Source organism: Phyllostomus discolor, chromosome 5 (assembly GCF_004126475.2).
Source record: "Phyllostomus discolor isolate MPI-MPIP mPhyDis1 chromosome 5, mPhyDis1.pri.v3, whole genome shotgun sequence".
NCBI classification, from domain to species: Eukaryota; Metazoa; Chordata; class Mammalia; order Chiroptera; family Phyllostomidae; genus Phyllostomus; species Phyllostomus discolor.
In genome coordinates, this window is record NC_040907.2 from 79,647,959 (window position 1) to 79,670,881 (window position 22,923).

Below are 22,923 nucleotides of genomic sequence, written 5' to 3' on the forward strand. Positions count from 1 at the left end.
TGGAAATGGAGTGGCAGGAGATGTTTTGGGGCTGAGGGACCTTTCTGGGGTTCCTTAAAGTAGTAGAAGTTCAGATCATGACCTTGTTCCAAGGCTGCCTGTAGCTCTATACCTTGACCCTCCATGTAGACCAGTTATAGGGCTATTGTTCCCGCAAAAGCCAGGTACAGAGCAGGGAAACAAGGTAGTATCTTCCCATACTTACTGAAAATTTACACATTTTGTCAGGGTTTTATTGTCTGTATTGGATGTGGGAGATCATGGGCAAAATACCCCCATACACTGAAACCCAAGAAAAAAAGGGGCATATTGGGCTTTAAAAATTTTATGACACTTATTTGGTTATGTGTTTTAATTTTTATTTATTTATTTATTTATAGAGAGAGGGGAAGGGAGGGAGAATGAGAGGGAGAGAAACATCAGTGTGTGATTGCCTCTTGTGTGCCCCCACCTGGGGACCTGGTCCACAACCCAGGCATGTGCCCTGGCTGGGAATCAAACTGGTGATTCTTTCATTTGCAGGCTGGCACTCAGTCCACTGAGTCACACCAGCCAGAGCATCATTTTTAAAAAATACTAACCAGATTTTTAAAGCAGTTATTTTTAAAGTGACTCTAATTCCACTGCACTAGGAACTCAAGATGTGAGTGAGCCACAATTCCTCTAAGTACAACAATAAATTTATCAATATACATTAAAGTTAAAGAAACTTAATATTACAACAGAATGAAGTAAAACCTGCTGGAATGTACTGACACTTCATCTAATCCCCTTCCCTGAATTCCAGGGAGACAATACTCATCGTAAGAGAGGAATGAATGGTTTGAATGTTCAGACATTTGTGTGTGGACCTACAGTGAGTTCTTCCTATTGTCTAACTCAATGTACATGAAAATTGCTGTGCAGAGTTGTATACACAAAATCAGGTTTGGAGTGTCTTATGGAAAGTTAAGGGAGTTCCCAAGTTAATTTGGATTGTGTATCACTTTTGCTTAACATTTAATTGAAGCTCCCAAGACTCTACTGTTTTTTCCTGCCTACCTCCCTCCTTCCTGGACCTCCCTGCCTCTCTCCCTGCTTCCATACCGTTCAACTTTTCTTCCTTTCCTCCTTCCCTCCCTTCCTTTTGGTAGATTAACTTCCACAGATCTGTGTGTATGTGTGAGAAATTAAAATAGTGGTATTTACTTATATTCAAGTCAGAAAATCACTAACATGCTGAATATTTAGATTTCTTAGAAAAAATAAATAATGAAGCTGTTTTATAAAGGTCCATCTGAATTCCCCAGCCTGTGCCCCTATTCAACTTTCTGTCTTCGATTTCCAGTTTTTATCTGGAAAAGTACACCAGCCAAAAGACAGCCAGGTTCTCTGTGCAGCAAAAGCATATTAAACCATCTTTAGATAAGAAAGTTAACATTTTGGTTTAGGAGTTACCTTCTAATATGAGATAGCGTGAAAATGATAATGATTGATAGAATATGTTGTGTTGTTAGTAAGCTTTTGAAAATAAGATTTACCTAAATAACTGAAGATTCGCAGTAGTTGTTTAAAACTTATGTGATATAAACATGTACACTGTGCCAAATCAAAAGAAATTAAACTAGATACCCAGGAAGCTGGCTTATGAAGAAGAGTGTCAATGAAAATTGTAAAAGTAATTTAAGCATTGTCATTGTACATATTTCATTTGTATCTCTGTTAAGAAGAATAATTTAAACTGCATTTTTGCCATTGACATCAACTCTTCCAACTTCCTACCATTTCTGACTAGCTAAATTAAAATAATTCAGTCCAATAAAGTAAGATTTTTAAATTTTGCCATTGTTAAAATTAAGTGCCAAATGAAAGATAGACCCTAAGTTATTGCCTGGATTTGGAAACAGAAAGAAAGACAACATTTTGGTCTAAGCAGCAGGTCATCTTAGGCCAGGAGACACAGAAAAATTTGAACGGAAAAAAAAATCATGTAAGTTTATCACACACCTCTTTCAGACAGCTATTTAATTCTTTCAAATTTTATAATTTTAAAGTATACTGGAAATACAGACAGTAGGGTCTACAGATTGATGAAAACAGAATGAATTAAGACTAGTAAAAGAACATTGTAAACAGTTATATCTGCATTTCATGAATTGCCTTTTGCTTACACTCACAATTAGTCATCTGGTGAAAGAAATGTAAGTGAACATACAGATGCTTAAAGGGAATCAGCCACTTGAAAGAACAAATGTTCCTGTTGAATTTACCTGAAGAGTAGTAACCTTCAGCAAACTTCTGCGTGAACATGTCAACCTTCACTGGTGTGAACGCAGCAGGATACAAATAAAATGGGTAAAATAAACAGAATTTGGAGGAAAAAATCCTTCTCTACAGGGTTTTTTTTCTCTTTTCTTTTCTTTCTTTTTTTTTTTTTTTTGTCTCTAGCTGTGTGTGGAAAAGCTACTAGAAACTAATGCATAACTAATGATGAGAGTTTGGAGAGAAAAGAAGCCCAGAGCCGAAAAATAATTTCATCCAAGTATTACAAATCAAACCTGGTAGCATATTTGACTTTTAAAAATAACATGGCTAGGCTTTATGTGCCTTCCTGTCCCCTTATCTAAGAGGGATTTTCAAAGAGCACTCATTCTGGGGAGGGGAATTTAAATATAGAAGGCTCCCCTCCCCCAGCACACACATAATTAATACCTGTGCTCCAGCTTGGAGCCCTCTGCCTGCCTGAGTTCATGGCTCTGTCCTCTCCCAGCACTCACCTGCACTCCCCTAGATTCACACCGCATTGTTTGTTTACAGGTCTGTCTCCTGGACTGAGGTTGGAAAGCTTCTCTAAGGACAAGGGTGAACTCTTGTTCCTTTTTACATTTTCCATGGTGCTGTCCTTACTGTGGCCACTCAGACATTATTCATTGATCTTAAAAGAAAACATTGTTAGCTAGTAAGTGAAAATAAAATAAACTAGTGAAATGAGGTAAAGAGCTCTGATCTGAAATGTTCACAATATTGCAGAGTACACAGTGAACACAGGAGAAAATGAACAGCTATTCCAGATCTTGTGATGGAATAGAGGCAAATCAATTATCGATGCTGGTGTAAAACTTTTCTCTGTCAGCTGAATGTTCCAGAGTAGAGGCCAATTTTTGAGTGAAATCTGTTATGGAGATATTTCCAACCTAAAAGAATCATCCTGAAATTCTCTGGTCACCACAAGCAATCCACAACAGAAAATGTAATTTGTGAGTTGGCAATCAGGGTAGGAAACCCAACTTTATATATTTTTAGTAGAAAAAGGATCCATTCTGCCATTGTACGTCTTTCCTCTTGCATAGACAAGGCACACTCTTTGCCAGTGTCTGTCTGTTATCCCACAATGAGATGGAGAGGGCCAGGGCCATGTTTTATTCATCTGTGTCTTCATTTGTGCCTAGCACAAAGTGGGCACCCAGCACATGCTGAATGAATAAGATGTTTCAATTTTCCTAATAGCTAAAAGGATATATAAATCCAGTGCTAAGACCAAACAAGAGCTGGTTTCATATGCTAGTAATTGTAGGTTTGAAAATGAGGAGCTGCTTTACACATTATTTTTATATGTGTGTTGTATACCTGAGTAACTTTCAAACTAAAAAGTTACAGTTATAGAATATTAAATGTGGCAGGGACTTAAAACTTGTAACTCAATCCATTTAAGAGCACTCCCTGGCTCTTCTCAGCTAGCCATATAGAAAGGGTGAGTGTAAGTTAGGAAATAATCCTTCAGAAATCTTAGCTTGTACATATTTTCATCACATTGCACACTCACCTACCCTTATTGCTTTACTGCTGTAAAGGACTAGCCCGACGAGGGTGGATGGCTGGTTGGTGATCCAGGCTCCATGCTGTCACCTGTCTTGATGTTTTCATACATGATGCACTACTTTCAAACTTGGCATTTTCACAGAGTGTGGTCAATGTATAATGATGTCCAAGTTTCTTTTCCCCCCTGTCATCTTCCCTGGCAGTGCCCTGCACCCCAATTTTAAATAGCATTATAAGGTTTATCTCCCCCTCCCCATGAATACCCTATGCCTTGTCTTTCCTCCTTACATGTATCACTTGTCAGGAATGCATGAATTTCAGTTCTTCAAAACAGGTCAAAAATATGTAACACCTTCCCAAAAGGTAAAAGAAAAAATATGTATATGTGGCCACCAGAGCTGACTACCATAAGGCCAGTATCATCATATAAGGACTCCCTCCCCCTGGGTATAATTGTAAAATACCTGAAAGAAGGAAAGAGAGTAGAAACCCTAATGAGTGTGATGAACCTGGGCCCTTAGATCTTCAGAGTTCTGTGATATAAGTTTCAGACTTTACTAGAGTATTGTGCACTTGGAGAAAGGCCTCTGAGAGAAAATGCAAAATTTTGAAGTCTTACTATTAATTAATGTGGCAGTAGTCGATGGAGGATTGCTTTATAAGGGTTGCGGTTCAATAAGTCTGTTAAAAAGTCATGAGTTACTTGTAGTTACCAGGGATGTGTATGCTAACATGCCCAGAAGGATGTCCTGTAAAACCACCCTGTCTGTGACTTGGACAACTGCCTCCGTCTAGAGACTGCATAGGGCTCAGTTTCACTATAGCTTTTGATTAGACAAATTGTGATTTTATGAATTTAACATCCAATCTTGGAAGCTATAATTTTAAGATTTTAGTAAAAGCAGGAGCTATGTTGCCATTTACTCTGTTGTTCTGAGATTGAATTGCAGAGTTTGAACAGACTTAAGAACTCCATAAAACAGGATTCTTTAATATCTTTTTTTTAAAGATTTTATTTATTTATTTTTAGGGAGGGAAGGCGGGGGGGCGGTGGAGAGAGAGAGAGAGAGACAGAGACAGAGACATCAATGTGCGGTTGCTGGGGGCCATGGCCTGCAACCCAGGAATGTACCCTGGCTGGGAATCGAACCTGGGACACTTTGGTTCCCAGCCCGCGCTCAATCCACTGAGCTACGCCAGCCAGGGAGGATTCTTTAATATCTTTAAGCCATTTTCTTAGTGACAACTTGGCGAGGGAATGATCTGTTTCTCTAGTAGACTGATTTCTTATTCCAGGACAGTGGCTGTGTCCCCCCAATCTGATCTAAAACATGTTCTGTTATCAGAGTCAGGCTTTCAGTTGATCATCTGCAAATTTGGTCAACACTGTGTTAAACCTGATTGAAAGGATTTTTAGTAATGATGTCTAGGTAATAAGTTGCAGACAGCTTTAGAAAGATCTTGGTAACAGCCAAATCGCAAGCTCTGGCATGTTCAGCAGCAGAATGGATTGTGAGCTCTTTGGCAGGGTTAGGTTGTGGGTCGTTGTGGAAAGGCCATGTTTCCGTTGCCTGTGGCTGGGGATCCATGTAGCAGGGCCATTAAAAAAAAACTGTGGTTGAGTTTTGACTTAGAGCTGTTTTAAAATGCCAAACATACTAAGTTCATGGGCACCTAGTTTGAGTAAGACCAGATGCAATGTAAGAGAATACTCGTGTATACACATACTGAGGCTTCACAGTCTGAGGCTTCTTCCTCTAGGGGAGGAACTTAGGGAGAGAGCAGCATGTTGATTGCTAGGGAAACTGACGAATGCCTCAGATGGGTGGGTCTCAGCCCAGGCATTTTGCCCCCCTGCAGAGGATATTTGGCAGTGTCTGGAGGCATCGCTCCTTGTCACAGCTGGAGAGGGAGTGAGTGCTACTGGCATATAGTAGGTATAGACCAGGTAGGCGCCAAGCGTCCTACAATGTGCAGAACATTCCCCACAACAGAAGAAGTACATGTCAGTAGTGGTGGAGTTGAGAAACCCTGTAGTTTCCAAAGCGATAATCCGCTGTGTTGGTGGCAGGTGAGAAGGTAAGCTGCTGGTCTGAGTGGGAAGAGCAGAATAAGGAGAGCCTTGTTTGAAAATTAACCATTCGGGCCATGTCCCATTTGCATTGAAACAAATATTTGGGATCCTGTCTGCATGTGCCTGGGAAAACTGAAAAGATGTGGACCGTGGCCTTTGTGTTAAAGGTGAACTGAGTTTTTTCTTTGTAGAACCTGCATTAGTTTCTTATTGCTGCTGTAACAAATTACCATAAACCTGGTGGCTTAAAACAACTCAAATTTATTCTCTTTCAATTCTGTAGGTCAGAAATCCAACATAAGCCTCACCATACTGAAATCAAGGTGTCAGCAGAGTTGCATTTCTTATGGGGACACCAGGGGGAAATCCATACCACTGCCTAGGGGCCACTAGGCAGCTCCTAGAGGCCACCAGCGCACTCCTTGGCTTGCGGCCCTCTTCCTCCACCCTCATAGCCAGCGGCATTGCGCCTCCCTGTACCTTCCCCCCATGATCACATCTCCCTTTGACACTGTTCTCGTGCCTCTGTCCTCCACTCTTTGGTTACAATGGCCTCACCTGCACAGTCTACCCATCTCAAGGCTTTTGACTGAATGACACCTGTGAAATCCTCTTTTCCAGGTTATGGGTATTAGGGTGTGGACATTTTGGGGGTGGAGGATTATTCTGCCTGCCATAGAAGCCCGCACACTTACCACTACTGCTTTTCACTCACTTGCACTGTGCTGAAATAAAAAAGAAGGGTAGTAAAAATGGTTTGAAATATTCCTGTTTTCAGTGGTTCAATTTCAGTGTTTTAGAAGCAGTTTTTCTTTTAGTTAATACAGTGTGACACTGAAAACATTTGAAGGATGTTGAAAGTAATTGTTAAAATTGGCAAAGACACATTCTAATAAAAGAAAAAACAAGGGGGAGGAAACTCCAGAAAAGGGATTCAAAAATTTGAATGTGCAACTACTTACTATTCACTTGGGGGGTATGGTGAACACTTGTTGAAAATTCAGATTCCTGGGCCCTAAGTGTGGCAGGGCCCAGGAGTTTCATTTTTAATGAGCACTTTCCTCTGATGCATTCAACATAATAATGTTCATGGATCAGACTTTGAGAAATAAAACAAATAACTATTTTAAAATAAAGACATATTTTAATAATTTAGTGTAAAATGAAACCATTGCATAATACTGATATTAGAGGACAGAATAAATAAGTATATTACATTTTTGACAGTCTTGTCATTCCAATTAAATTTGAGGGAAAGCAATTTATTTTTGGCATATCTTAATCCTTGTTATATTAAGCCATACTCACTCAAAATACGTAATGATTTTGAGCCGTGATTGTTCCTGTTGAGATTGTCATCTCCTCCGTGTGATTAGGTAATTGTCGTGTTGATGCAGAGACGACTTTGGCTGACTGATGTTCAGCAGAAGCTAATGACTGTTGGAAACTTCACTGATTCTCTGAGTCCTTTTGAAATCAGCTCTAACCAGACTATCATTATAGGTTTGTTTGGAATCTCAGAGGTAACATTGATGAATTTCTTAACACCTCATATTTGCTCGATACATAGTAACTCTAGAAACAAACTGACTAAGTTGGTCTTTTCCTGGGACTTCCACTCTAGGAATAGAAACTCAAGAGTAAGAATTCCTGCCCACCCCTTCTCTGTGGCACCTGCTGTGACGCCCTGCCTCGGCGCTCCACAGCTCTTCTCCAGCTCCCTCACTTCACTGCGAGTTGGGGCATTTGTGTGCGCTCCCTTCCTGGGGGCACACGGACCCTCCTGCCCGTGGACCCTCCCAAGGATAGGAGGGTCCGTATCAGGCACTTTTTACTCCAGACAAACAGCTGGAGGAAGTTATTCCCAAAGCACATATTCAATAAGTGTGGTGGTGACCAGACTAATATGTAGGCAATTAGATTATCTGCTTACAGTGTTTCAGATATTGTTCCTCACTGGTTTAGGAATGTAAAACTTTGCAATGGCTTTTATAAAACTAAGTTTAAGCTGTTTTTGATGTCATATCAAAAACTAACAAGAGTAAACCTGCTTGAATGACGATGGTTTGTAATCTAGACGGCATGTTCCACATGGGATGTCCGAGTGAAATACAACATCGAGTGGTTGGTGTGTGGCTGTGGTGAGCAGAAGCAGTTATTATACATTACTTGGTAAAATTCATATTCATATTCATATCTTGTCAGTTTACAGTGAGCCAGAGATTAAAAATAACATTTGTTTCTGTTTTAGTAACTGCTTTAAAAAAATATCCCAAATCATTTTATTTTCTTTAGCTTGACTTCTAGTAGTGTTTTTAATATGTGGCCTTTCAAGCAGTAATGAAATGCATCAATGCAACTTGGCAGTGCATAAGAAGACATGCTTCTAGGATTATTTTTAATGATTTAAAGTCATATTGAGTTTTTTAGAAAACTGACCAAAATACAGATGAGCCAAGTAAACTCAGAAGGAAATCAGTGAATGAAATGTTTGTTCCTGGTCCTTTTCATAATTCTCCACATCTATTTTCTCCAGCTCTCTTCTTGCCCGTTGACAACAAAAGGGGAAGGATAGTGGGATCACTAAGTGTAATTTACCAGTGTTTTCCCCATCCCCCTTCCTCTTCACTGACAGTTGGAAGAGTGTCCTGCAGTGTCCATGGTTTCGGTTCAGGGGGTGGAGTCACGGGATCTGTGATTTCTGGAGGCAGCTTTGGTGGCCGTCTGGAGAGTTGATGACCGGCGTGAGAACAGTCGGGCATCTAGGTGGGAAGGCAGGAGTGGTGGGTGAGAGTAGAGGCAGTGATGCTGGAGGGTGGAAAGGGAAGGATTGAAGTAGAACAACCAGTAATTAGACAGGATGGGATTGGGGACCAGCTGACTTGTGGAGTAAGGGGGAATGCAAAGGTATTGGTTCTGGTGTTTCCAGTTTGGGCAGCTCAGTGATGCCAAGGTACCAGGAGCAGGCTTAGTGCATCCATTAAAGCAATGGGACCCCAGAGTCTCTTATCAGTTAGCATTGCTCCACTGCTTTCCATGATCCTTTAGCTTATACTTTCTTGGTTGAGGTCTTAGCTTGTGGCACCCTAAGCTTCATGTGGGTGGTCTGGGGTGTCAGGTACTTGGAAGTGAGAACAGGTGCGTGAGGGCCACACCGATGTGAAAGTGGATGGAGGCGAAAGGGAAGTGCTAGTCTAGAGTTGTCCCAATGTATGATAGGAGAGGCAGCTTTTAAAATGTTGCCAGCCTAAGATGGCTCACTTCAGATTTTAAGAGCAATGGGAGAAGTTTGGTGTTCACCAACCAAGAACACCAGCCTTTCCCTAAGTTATGACAGTGATTCAGAGAACTTTCTTTTGTGGCGCAGCACACTGAGGGGTCTACCAAGATAGAAAAAGAGAACAGTGCTTCATAAACTATAATTACTTAAGTGTTGCCATAAGTAAATATTTTAAATATACTAAAATGGCAACATCAGGAAATATGACTAAGAAGTCAATATGTGACACACCCTTTTCCCCACCTTTGTGGTTGTTAAAATTTCCACCAAGAATGATATATGCAAAGAAGGTTAAGATCAGGCTGTTAAGTGTCAGAGGAAGGCCACAGTCTGCATGGTTCTGCAAATCCAGGGATGGAGCTTACACGTGGGAATCCAACGTTTAACCTAAGAGTTTGTTGCAGTAATTAGGTGTGAGCCGTCACAGTGGCTCTCCTTTCTCAACTTCGGCACCAATGTTTGGCATGGTAAATAAAGCAGGTTTGCTCCTCGCCATGTCTCCGGCCAGTGCACGGCCTGCAGTTTATTTTGTTTGCCTGAGAGAAAGGGAGTTTTCTAGGAGACTAAAATGCCTCATGAGTTTGAAGAAGTATAGGATTGTTGTTATTATCACTTGACATTAGGCTCTACTGGTTTACACGAAGTATGTAGCATAATTTTTCGGAGAGTAATTATGATGCCAGTAGAATGAGCTGGCTTCTCCTGTATCCTGCAGTCTGTGGGTCACACACCTTACAATATTCATTAAAAAGCTGCTCGTCAAGTTGTAGCATTCAAGTTGAAGGCAGAAATGTACAGAACACTTCAGTGAGATGTGGGACTGTAGGTAATGAGTGTCACTTGAGTACATTATCTAGTTTCATCCACCTCCATTTCTTCATTTATTAAAAATAGTTTAATGAAAGTGTCCACCATCTGGGATGGTTGGTTCTAAGGCTTAAGGAGATAATGTAATTTGAGCATTTAGTACTCAAATATTAACTCTCATTAGTATTATTGCATATGTACATTAACACCAAAGTTAACCAGTGTTGTTTAGTAGTTCTCTTTAGTTTTTAAGTAGTTAGTGGTTTGTAATTACATAGTTATTTCATTAACTGATTTCATGAAATAGGTTTTTTTGAATCTGTGTTAGCATACTTAAAAAGTTCCTTATCTTCATTTAAACCCTTACTAGATTATTAAAGCCCAGGTTGGAAGAAAGAGTTTGCTAAGGAAGTCTAAAACATAGATTCTTAGTTGGTAGAATCCAAACAAACAAATGTTTTCTTCACAGCTAATCCTGTCCTACTGTCCCTTCATGGTTTGTGTCATGGCCATGGGCAGCCTGCGTAAACAGCCCTTGTTGGGTTGAACCCAAAGGTCACTGGAGAGCTCGGGCCGGCTAGACCCGGATCAGCCAAGCAAGGAGGAAACTCACTTTTGTGCTCTTACTCCCGGGAGGGGTCTGTAGAACTCGGAAAGTCTGCTTTGTTAGCAGTTCTTACTCTGAGAACCCCTAAGACTCTTTGGGCAGGCAAGGGGTGGTTTGCAAGGTCAAAATTATTTTTATCGCAGTACTGAGACATTATTTACCTATTTCATTCCCATTCTCTCACAAGCACAGCTTTTCTGAGGTTAAATGATAGGTGATGATGTATAATAAAATGTGTCTTTATTTGGAAGATATGCATAACTCAGTGAACTAGTATTATTTTCCAGATGACCCGTACTTGCTGTTAACAAAATCCATCCAAATTGCGAGGTAAACCAAAGAATTTTAATATAAAAGATTACAAAGAGCTTATTGATATGTTTCAGATTCCAAATGGCCCTGTCCTTTAAGAAACCTCCACTTATCAAGTTTGGGTGTAATATGAAAGAATTTCCACTGTTAGTTGAGAATGAAGTCCACATTTTCTTCCCATACTTCAGACAACATATAAATTCAGCAAGTTGAATTTAGAGACACATTTGAGAATTTAACTGTTTTCCATTAAGCCAGGTATGAAAAAGATTTGTGAAAATTTAAATGTGTCATTCTTTTCACTAACCTTTTTGTTTTGAAAATGTAGTCCTTTTTTTCATAAGGAGATGCCATTTTATGTATTGATAACATGCAGTGGGTTTAATTATTATTCGTATTAAATGAATTATACACATTTTTAAATTCTCATTTCATATACAATAGATATTGTTAAATATAGTCTACGTAATTAAAAGTTCTTTGGGGTCTTCTGTACATTTTAGGCAGGTAAAGCAGACATGGGATGGAAAAGTTGGGGACCCTCTGGCTTAGTGTATTGTTTACAAGGGTGCATTCTGGTCGATGCATGTCTACTGGTTGCTTATTTCTTTGGAAAGGTGTTCTGTGATCAAGTATATTTTGGGCCAAAATGCATGCTCTCTTCCCTCTTAGAGATCTACAATACATATTCATACATCAAAGGCCCTTAAAAATGTTTCCTATATTTATTTCAACCTTTTTAACCCTCCTTTTATTTTTAGCATAATGTAATGTTCCACAGTGGACTATAGCATGCAAAGGAACCACACTAGCTAACGTGATAGATGTTACTCTCTCCCTATTTTTCAAAGCTAAAAAGCAAGGCTTAGCAGGTACTTTTTTCAAATCCATGCTTTATTTAGAGGACGGCCCATAAATGTTTACCAGCTAACCTAACTCTCTTTTTGAAAAGAAAACCACTCATATTTCATCATATACTATTTTGCTTATAATCTTCAAAGCTGTTTTTACTTATGTTTCCAAACTCATGTTTTGAAAATCCTGTTTTAGACATTTTTGTGTGTTAATGAGTAGCATCTGCTCCTTGTGTCATAAAACAAAGTGATCCCATCCCACACTAGTTGCCGAAATTGCAGGTTAAGTCCTAACAGCCTAGTGTTGGAGCTATTACTACTGTTTGGTATTTTTAAATGGCAAAAAATACCTTCAGTGATGCATCATATGCCTTTATAAAACACAGTCACTTTTTGCAACAGAAAGCTTTATAAATGGCAGTGGATTTCGTTGTATCTTTTTTTTTTTTAATGATTCTTTCCAGTCCTTTGATTTCCATTGGTTGTGGGCATAATCTGAACAAGTAAAGCAAAAGCATTCCACTGAGTGGATGAAGAACACATTCCCGAGTGCTACTTGGTGGGCATTCCCTTCCTGCAAAACACAGCGATAAAGTAATCACTGCCAGTTCCTTCCTGACAACAGTGCCCTTCTCAGGTCGTCTCGAGGTGGAAGTGCAGAGGTCATTTCTTTCGCTTTCTGTGTTTCCAGTGTCTATGTCAGGCAAAGAATGGTGAAAATTTTAATTTGTTATAATAGTTAAAGGGACAATAGTCACTGTATTTTATATAGTTCAAAAGCATTTGTTTTTTAATGTTTTGGTCATGCCATTTCCTACTTAAAAACTAAATATCGTTTGACTTCTTGGTGATTTTCTATTGCCAACTAAAAATTTCTTTTCCTTTATCATTTAAAAAATTCAAGCAGAAATTACTGTGGCTATCTTCTTCAATATCTTATTTTGTTTTGTTTTGTCTTTAAACCACTGAGTAACTGTAAGGAGAACTCTTTGCATGTGCAAAAGGGACTTTCAGTATTAGAGCACAGTCAGTCAGCCAGGTCAGCCAGACTGAAATGAGGGAACCAAACTGCTGGAGTCCACCTTTCTGTCTTCTTTGACAGTTGAATATAGATTGTAGTATATTCAGGCTATCAAAAACAGAAGAATTGTGGAGCTACATGGCAAGGTAAGAAGTTTGGTGAAGATGCACATGGGCCCCTGTTTGTATAAACTGTATGGTGTAGGTAGGAGAGAAGTTTATTCTTAGAGGGGTCTTGCCATGAAGTTGTTAGGAGTCCGAGTTTGATCCCACTTCTACCATGTGTGTGGGGTATTGGGTGGTTATGTAACTTTTTGTGACTCAGTTTTTCCACCTGTAAAAAAGTCACATAAAATTTCTTGAACAGTGCTGTGCATATTGTAATTGTATTTATTGGTTATCTACTAATGTGTAACAAGTTACCCCCCAAACCTGATGACTTAAAACAGCAAATATTTCTTATCTCACAGTTTCTGTGAGTAGGCGTCAGGGCGCACTTTGGGTGGGTGTCTCTGGTTCCAGGCCTTTTGTGAGGCTGTGGTCAAACACGTCTGAAGGACGGCCAAGCTCACTCACATGAAACTGGTAGACCGCGGGGGCCCCTCAAAGCCTGGTAGTCGGCTCCCCTCATAGTGACTAATCCAGGAGAAAATGTAAGAGGGAACCCATGATGGAAGCCACGGTCTTTTTGTAACCCAGTCTTGGCAATGACATCTCATTACCTTTGCTGCACCCTGTTTGCTAGATGCAAGTCATGAACTTCAGTCTGCACTCAAGGAGAGAGAACTAGACTAGGGCATGAATACCAAGAGGTGGGGTCACTGGGAGCCATCTTAGAGGCTGCCTCTGACAACTCGTGCTTTAACTTACATCTACTGCTCATGTGTCTGTGAATTCCAAACCTACATATCCATCTATCTGATATCTCTGTAGAATGTGTAATGGGCATCTTAAACTTAACATGGAAAAATGGAGCTCCCTGATACCTACTTCTCCCCTAGTCTTCTCCAACTTGGTGAACGGCAGCTCCTTTTTTAGACATGATAGCATCAAAAACTTGGAGGCATACTTTTTAATGCTTTTCTTTCTCTTTACCACTTGTCAACTTAACTTTGAAAATACACCCAGCATCTTAACCAGCTCTCAGTACCTCTCCTCCGCACTGTCACCACCTTTGCTCATGTTTTTTGCAGAAGCATGATGGGCTCTGTTTCCAACCTTGTCCAGGCCATTCTTCACTCAGCAGGCACAGTGATCCCCCAGACACCAGGCAGGCCATTCCACTACTCTGTTCAAAGTTCTCTAGAGCCTGCTTGTTTTACTGAAGAGTAAAAAGCCAGAGTCTTTACAATGGTCTACAAGGCCTTTCATGATCCTAAAATTATTTTTCTGTATTTTGTATAAAATGATGTATATACGCAGTATAATAAATAATAGGCATGGTGGCATAAACCCATATTTACATGTTTATTTAGTTTATTGAGAATTTACTTTCTGAGTGGTATAAGACGGTGATCTGAATCTTTCCAGACGAGGAGCTAGTTTTCCCAGCATTGCATGTTGAGTAGAGCACTTCTCCCTCGCCAGGGTGATGCCCTGCCACGGGCCTGTCTGTCTGTCCTGTGCACCCTGAACCTGATGTTTGGTTTCAGAGTACAGATATACTTAATGGACCATGTAAGATACAGTGGTGTTTTTATAGATTTTGTTTGATGTGATATACTCAAATACATATAAAAACAATTTGAATTTTATAATTGTGAATTATGGGAAATATTTTCTGTCCCTTTATTTGAGAGATAAAGAACTGATTCTTCTTAGTAGATTGTGACTTATATTTAAAAATCCAGTTAGAGGTAAAACTAAAACTAAAACTAAAACTAAAACAAAGAATATCTCATGATTTTTAGTCCATTGTTTCTGACATATGTTGATATACTGTACTTTGCTACTGCTGCTTATACCTGTTCAGAAGATTATCACAGAAATGCTTATAAAATGTAAAAACCCTGTAAGGATATCATCTAGCGTGACATCCCCGCTTATATGGTGACTCCCAGTGTTCGGGCCCATCTGCCAATGTGGCAGGCCCCTGGTGTTCCCGTCTCCTTTCTGGACCTTTGGTCTTATCTCTATTTATAACTTCGACTGGCAGACACGAATGGGTAGGCGAAGGAAAGTGAACTGAAGCCAGTTTGTTTTGTTGGTTATGAGCACTGCTGCTGAAAAAGTTTGCCGAGGAAGGGAAGTATATTGAAATTCTTGCTTAAAATGAGGTGTGTAGAATTTTCAGTGGTTTCCTTTTGATAAAACGTTGTCTCATTTTTGTGGAACTATGTGTAATTGAGGGTCAGCTACAAATCACAAAATGAATCACTTCCAAGTCCTTCATCTCTACAGGCATTAGAATGGAAAATCTTGTCACTTAGATGAGTTCTTATTTTTTTTTCCCTCCTCTACAAATAGTGTAAGCCTTGCTCCTCTGGGCATCAAACTTTGGCAGCCAGTGAAGGGCCCTGAGCTAAAAATGGAGCCATTCTGCTTCTCCCAGATAGATTTTGCTCCACTTGGTGACAAGAATATAATCCAAAGATGAATTTCTTTCTTTAGGGCAAAAACAAAACAGGAAAAGAGAGAAAGAGTTTTCAATACTATGCAGAAGTATTGTGCTTCTGGTCAACTTCTCAGACCAACACCACATTCCATTCTGTTCAACAACATTATGTCCAGTAAGAGTCACTGAGCGTAAGCGATTAAACCCAGAGTCTAGTGAAGGCACAGATTAACTTGCTGTGTGACTTCAGGAGGTCCATCAACCCCTCTGGGATACAGCTTTATTTGCAGAAGAATTTGGGACTAGATGACAAAGACCCTTCCTATTGGAGAATACCAAGATAACGGGTAACATAGAAGAGAAACGCAGCTATTTATTTTCAGTAAAACAAGATTGATACCAGCCAATAAGTCACAGTGGGCTTGCTTAAATCCTCCTCCACTCTCCAAATTCTGTTTTTACCAAAACGGTAAACTAAAAACAGTTTGTCATGCTTTGAACTTCCTGGCTGATGTTGATTCTATCATTATGTTACTGTTACACATTTGAGTGGGAGCTGAGCTACTTTTCATGAGAAGTGCTCAGACAACTAATAAAATCGTTATAAACCCCCTCCCCCCACTTTCGGTGGGTATTGATAGCATCAAGGAACGAAAAAAGACTGCCATTTTTACGCAGTTGCTCTTCCAGCCAGACTGAAAATGTAATGGCCTTAATCTCAACTCACTTGTTTAAACATTAACCAAAAGCAGCTTTCTCTACCTCAAAAGTTTTAAGTGCCTACGTGAACTTAACCACAGATATAGACAACTCCTCAAAGGCCTTCTAAAACTTGTTGAGTATTGTATAAAGTTGAAGCTTCAGTAGCATTTCAAGGAATTGATTATTCTCACAGCAACCTAGTGAGGCATAAAAGCATACCCTCTGTAACAGCTCGGTCATCTGAGGATGCGATCCTTGGTGACTGCCTCACGACCTTGGAGATGGTTACAGAGCTTAGAGTCACAAATAGGAAGCAGTCCCATAGTTACAGAACTGAGTGACGGCCTTCCGAAGGGCTTTCTAAATAGATGAGGAAGAGCTCAAAATAGGCTAAAAAGAGGATGCAAACATCTTTTGAAGACCTTTTCCAGGCTCTCAAATGGCCATTGTCAAAAAACAAACATTGGAGTGGATTTGACTAAGCATCAGAAGCGAAAACAGTCCCCAGTGACAAGTGAGCGGTTTTTTAAGCTCATGAGGCAGAAGAGAACTTTTCAGAGCAGCCTTGTCACACACAGTTCCAATGTGTAGGCTTTCTCAGCTGCTTTGAGTAGGGGTGAAGAGGCATGCAAATTTTAACCATTCGTTTCAAAGTCAGTGTGTTAAGTAAATGCTGCTTTCCAGTTTGGGTGGAGAAGGTCTTTCTCAAGATTTATGAAGAGTCAGAACGAAAACCCATCAATTACTTGTTTGTAGTGCAAAATGGAAAATTTCTTGTCTTGTGTACTCTATTTGTTTCATCCAATCCCAATAGTGCTTTATTTAAAAATATTTATAATAGTTCAGTTAATCTGAGTTGAATGGGCAGAATCAGATGGATCTTAATTTGAATTGAAACTTTCTCCAGTTTCTACCGTCAGTAAACTGCATTTCAGTATCTTCTATTATTTAAACATAATGAATCTATTATTTATTTCAATTAGTTAACTTGAAATTTTGCAAGCACATTGCCAGTTGTGTGTATTATAATTTTCTAGGTGCAGTACCTACCCAGAAGTTGCTTTGTTTCTTCTCCTTGCCCCTGTCCAGTATTTTAGGGTACCATATGTAGATTGCTTGAGCGATAGCTTCGTTCTGGTAATTACCATGCTTGTTTGAGGTTATAAAATATACATCTGACAAAAGCCAGGGATTTCCCCCTGAATATCAACTGACTGCTTAAAGTGGCATTTTCATTCTGACTTGGTGTTTTGTTTTGTCTTACTGTAGCATATCGGAGCAAAATGAAAGAGTTTATTTTGAGGCCTCCAAAGTAGTGCTGCTACAGACCATGAGCAAGAGAGAAAGCGTGGACTTCAGCCTGCATGAATGGTCTTGAAACACAAGTGGTTCTGGGTAAGTCACTTGAAGGACTTGGCATTCATTAGCCTTAAATTTCATCAGTCATCATTTATTTGGTGCCCCAGGACATCTTACTCAAGTGCATGGCTATTTCTCTACAAACCAAGCAACAGGATGTTAGAGAAAACTTTGCTCTAGTGATGGAGAGCAACTAAATTTACTGAGTTGCGTTTGTTCTCACATGTGCGGAATAACAGGATCCGAGTAGAATGCATTTGTCATTAGAAAAAGACCAAAAAGAGAAAAAAACACAAACAACTCACTGCATTTCTAGATACTTCATTTTAGCTGAGAGCCTGAGGTATTTATCATGCAAGAGACAGCAAGTTCGGTCTGATGGCACGTTGGTGATCCAGTAGTGAAATATCGGGGTGGGCAAAGGTGAGAGGCCCAAATCGAGAGTTTCCAAGTCCTATTCAACAAATGTTTATTGAGTCCCTTTTAACTAAACGTGGTACCCTGAATAATAATCTCGCTTTGGAGTGAAATTTACATGTTCCAAACTATAAATAAACAATTCTAAACTATACACAAAAATAATGTGGACTTCCAAGAAAGCTTTGTCAGCCTAGCTCATTATATTTTTTGGAAACAAAAGTCCTCAGATGGAATTCCAATTCTTCTCACCTTTCTGGTGACCTCAGACAATTTACTCATCCCCTTGGAATGAGTCACCTCTAAAAACACCAGGACATGCCTCTATCACCATGGCATATGCAAATTTAAAATTCCACAGTCCACTCTAGTGAAATTCCTTAAATAATTATGCCACTTGATTTTTGCTCAACAGAATTTATTGCGTGCCCCTGGCAGGTCATCATTTGCAGAGGGGCTTATTCGATCACCCAGCGTGGAGGAAAGGGTCAGGCAGCTGGAGGTCCCTTCAGCCTGCTTGCACTGATCTTATGAACCAGTCCTTTGGTCAGGCAAGCTTTGCACTGTGTGGTCGATCACCTGTTACTTGTAGCATAGTGTTATATGAATATAGTATTCAAATATGTGAGATAGGCTTCTTTTGAATTATTGTCCTTTCTTTTTCTGTTGGTGACCTTTTTCCTTCTGTGTTTGTTCTCACTACGTTATGGGTTACCTGCCAGTTCATAAGCCCTGCAGAGCCCCAAACCTTGTTTTACACTGATCATCATTTATTTTCCTTTCTTACTAAGCATCCATTTTCTGAAGCAGTGCTGTGAATGGCACTTTAAATGATGCTCAGATGTCACTCTTGTTAGCAGTGGGCTGTTTGCCTCAGAGTGGTGCATTTTTTGGGTTTCATAACAGCATTTTTTTCTCTTACAAATGTTAAATTATGAAGTGCAGGAAACCACATGAATGCAGCAGAATGAAAACGCAAATGGTGTTACCTGGAAATGCCAGTTTTCTGATTCTCCTGGTAACACTATCCTCCCTGCAGTCAACGCATGGAGCCTCTCTACCTGTTCATAGTGGGCTTCTCTCCCGTGTCTTCATCTTCACTTATGCTGTATGGTGTAGTCACCCTGTCATGCTGAATCGGGAGGTCTGGTTAAGATGATTACATGAGGCCCTCTCCTCCTATCCAAGTTCCTCTTGTCTACTAAGCCTGGCTCTCGTTCACAGAGTCTTCCGTGAATGCTCAAGACCTCACTGCCCACCTGTCCTTATGAACTCCCATCACATATGGAGCCAGCATCATAAAAGGGTATATGCCTCTGCATTGCTTTATGGGTGGCTGGCATCAGTCCATCTGGGTTGCAGATTGCTGGAGGGTAGGAGGCTGATCATTGCCCAGTGTTACTCAAAAGTGGTCTAGTTCCAGGTCCTCCTGATTAGAATCACCTGGATGTATGCATTCAAGTTGCAGATTCAGCAATACCGGGCTTGATGAGTCAGAGTCGCTGGGGATGTTGAGCCCAAGAAACTCACCAACCACAGATATCTCTTTTGCACACTGAGGTTTGCTTACCAACTGTCTGAGTCTGCTTCTTCACCTTCCTTGTTGCCTCCCCACCCACAGCCTAGAGCCTAGGTCTCAGCACATTCTAGGTGCCCAGGAAATATTTTCTTGTTGATCTGAGCAGCATCAAACCATGATGGTTGTATTCACTCTTCAATTGCCTCACCTTTCATTCAGGTTGTGGAGTCAGCATATTCTCTGAACCCTTAAAAACCCCATCTTGTCTAAATATGTAGTGTTCCCCTAGGTCCAAGACTCTTTCATGTCTCTTTCTCTTCGATGACTGGCTCTGACTGTCCTCAGTGATGGCGTAGGCCAAGCCTAAGGCCCATAGAGCAGAAAGAGCAGGTACGGAGAGCTTGTCTGGAGCAGCCGGACAGGAGACAGATCTGAGGGTGGGAGCAGCGCTGTGGTAACCTCAAAGCTCTATCCTTGGTTCCCAAAGCCACACCTGCTGCCCTTGGCAAATTGTTTGAATGGTATTTCTTTCAGCTGTTAGGGTTCACAGGTGGTCAATTTTGGTGGCAGCAGAGCGGTTCCATTGTGGAAAGGGATAAAGTTAAGTTTTACTGGGCACACATCAAAGCACCCATGGGGCAGTGGCAGATTCAGGATTTGACCCTGATGTTAGCAGGCTGCAGTGGTGACACGTGGCTCCCTCCTGCCCTCCCCCACAAAGGGCAAGCCTGGCGGATTTGCAGGGTGTTGTTGCCTGTGGTGCAACTCCTGAATGCTCTTGCTGGTGGGCGCAGCCCTGGTTGTAGATACGACAGTTCAAGCTAGAAAGCAAAGAGAAGAACTCACAGAAGTCTAGCCAGCCTGTAAAGGAACAAGTGGGGTAATCTGGAAATTTATCAGCTGTTGATGTAACCATGGCCAAATGCATTTGACCTTATTTTTGCAACTTTTTTTTTGACTCTTGCTTCTTGACAGTTTTACTTAGAGCAGTTGTGCCGATCCTGAATTAAGTGTGAGGTAAAAGGCACATTTATGCAGTGACAGGAAAACATCTTCTGGGTCTGCATCAAATTTTGGCGACTGGAGGTAGCAGAAAGGTGTAACCGAGTGAATTGGGTTTGAGCTTTTCCTTATGTTCTCAGCTAAGAGAAGGAAAAATTGCACGGTTCCCAAAGCAGTGTTAAGGGCAAAAGAGGCTTTTTAGTATGTGCTTCATGGAGACCTGACTAGGTTTTCCTCTGCATAGTTTCTCCCAGTCAGGTGGGTGGGCAGAGAGGGCCGTGTGTGACACAGGAGGCAGGTACCCAGGCTGTCGGCTGTGGGAGAGAAAGGTACAGCCGTTTTTTAAATTAATTTATTGTTGTTCAATTACAGTTGTCTGCATTTCCCCCCAACTCCCCCACTCCACCCCAGCCAATACCACCTCCCTCCCTTGGGTACAGTTATTGATCTGTGTCTTTGAGGCTTTGTTAAAGGCTTTAAGGTAGAGGAATAACGAGGGACAACATTAAAGAAATTAGAAAGCACATAATTTTAGCAAAATACCAGATGCTGGCATTGCTTTTCTGGAGGTCTTTAGTGGTGCATGGAATGTTTTCTTAGAAGTAGCCATCCGTGATTGGCAGAGAGAAAAATTGGCTGTAAGAGAGCATTTGTCTGGTTAGAAACTATGTCACTAGTGCTGTTTACCATGAGGCATCCTTGAGACCTGCAGGGTTTTCAAATAGTCACTTAAATTATAGGTGCTGTTTTTGGAAAGCAGATATAAGTGAGAAAAGAGCTAGTCCTGTATCTTCCAGGAAGACCATCATTAGAAAGCTCTTTAAGTGCTTTCTAGCTTAGAGGAGTCAGATACCTATCATGTACCTAAGCCTGTCTTCCGTAAAGCAGTACCAAGCATGCCTTCTGTGAAATGCGTTATAACTCGCTCTTCTTGCTGATGCTATCACGGGCTAATAATTGCATCAGTCCTTCAGAGGAGCCGTGTGGTTTGGTATAACTGTGAGTAAAACCACACTGGTTCAGGAAATGCAGTGCATTGTCTTAAAACAGGCATCATCAAAACAGATGTTGATTTACTTGGAAGGTACCTTTCCTTGATGACAACTTGAGAGCTTTGAAGGGAGGTGATTGCCGTGCATCAAAGTAAATTAGAATTGCGCTGCCGTTTTTGTACACTGGGTGAAAACTGAAAGAAATTCACCAGTGTTGGCTACTGAACATGCTCTCCCCTAAGGCATCATTACATTACTGCATCGTTATCAATTCTGCTCTAGTGACTAACTTGCCCTCTCTTTCTCTCCTGAGTTAAGATCATTGGCTTCCAACTCCCTCCCAGAAGGCTTTAGTTGGTTATCATGTAGGTGCCTTCCACCTGGGGCCAACCCTGTACTGTCACTCTCCTGTCTACCTTTACGGGTCCCTTATTTACAGAAACAGGATCAGCCAGACACTACCTTCTCTTCCTGTGTAGTTCATCCCTTGCCTGCGTGCTGTGGTTTTACCTGTCACATACTTGATTCTACTCACTCTTCTTCCACCCCTTGCCCTTGTCCTGTCTGTCAGCCCATTAGATCACTTGCTTGGACTACTGCAGCCACTTCCAAAAGAAGCTGCTTGCTTTACGCCTTTCCTTCCTGTGTTCCATTCTGTATTGAGAATTATTTTCCTAAAGAGAGGGTATGGTTGAATTATTACCATTCCTGAAAAACCTTTATCGCATATGGAGGTATGGAAAAGTGTTTCTAATACAATGCTTAGTATAAAACTCAGACTTCAAAATTGTATATATACAGTGAGTGCAAAGTGACAGTGAAAATGTATGCCTGTCAACAATGACTAGAAGTAAATAAAGCAAAAATGAAGATGTTTGTAGTATTAGAGTGATTAGTACTTCTTTTGAAAAAAATAATACACAGTTGTTATTTTCTATAGTAATGAGTGAATAAAATGAAGTGAAAGGAAAAATTGACAGGATTTTGTTAGATTTCCCTTCTCTGTGATGTCAAATGTAATCTGCATTGCCTGGCACTCAAGACCCTGAGTTTGTTATCAGCTTACCACTTAAATCTCATCTCCTGTTCCCCCCGCCCCCGCTGTCTCCATACAACACGTCTTTTCTTCCTGCACATACTGTGTATGTTAATAACCATGCCTTTCTTCATGTTGATTCTTCTGCATGACATTCTGTGTCTCTACAAAGTGACTTCCTCATTCATCGAGGCCCAAAGGAAATGCCCCCTCTCCCTGTATTGGCACTATATGTTGATATTTTTTTGTCTATGCAGATTTTTTTTGTGGAAGATTCGTGAGGGTGGAAGTTGGTTTGTTGTAAAGCATGTATTACAAGTATTAAGTCTATTTCTACACATAATAGAGCTTAATAACTATTCTTATGCATGATAAGAAGAAAAAAAGAACCCACTTAGAAATACACAAGTAATTCTTCAGATAAGACTTAAATTTTTTTCAGATAAGCCTAGTGTTAATTACTGTCGTAAAAATTACAAAAACTAGATTTTTTTTTGTTTGAGCATTTTTTATAAAAACAGTTGGATTCAGAGTCAGGCCATTTCACCTGAACTTCAAGAGTGATTCTTTAGTGTTTGGAAATTCTGTCA

At 40.4% G+C, this 22,923-nt stretch overlaps 1 protein-coding gene across 9 annotated transcripts in view; it reads left to right on the forward strand.

The window, feature by feature from the left end:
* Positions 1-22,923, forward strand: part of ATXN1 (ataxin 1) — a 384,633-nt gene that overhangs the window by 75,568 nt on the left and 286,142 nt on the right. For 8 of the 9 annotated variants that reach the window (XR_004903293.1, XM_036026476.1, XM_036026475.1 and 5 more), the window contains one exon: positions 17,278-17,403. The exons of the other annotated variant lie outside the window; for it this stretch is intronic. The gene's annotated coding sequence lies outside the window, so the exon portion shown is untranslated. The remainder of the gene's footprint in view (positions 1-17,277; positions 17,404-22,923) is intronic. 9 annotated transcript variants of the gene reach the window in all.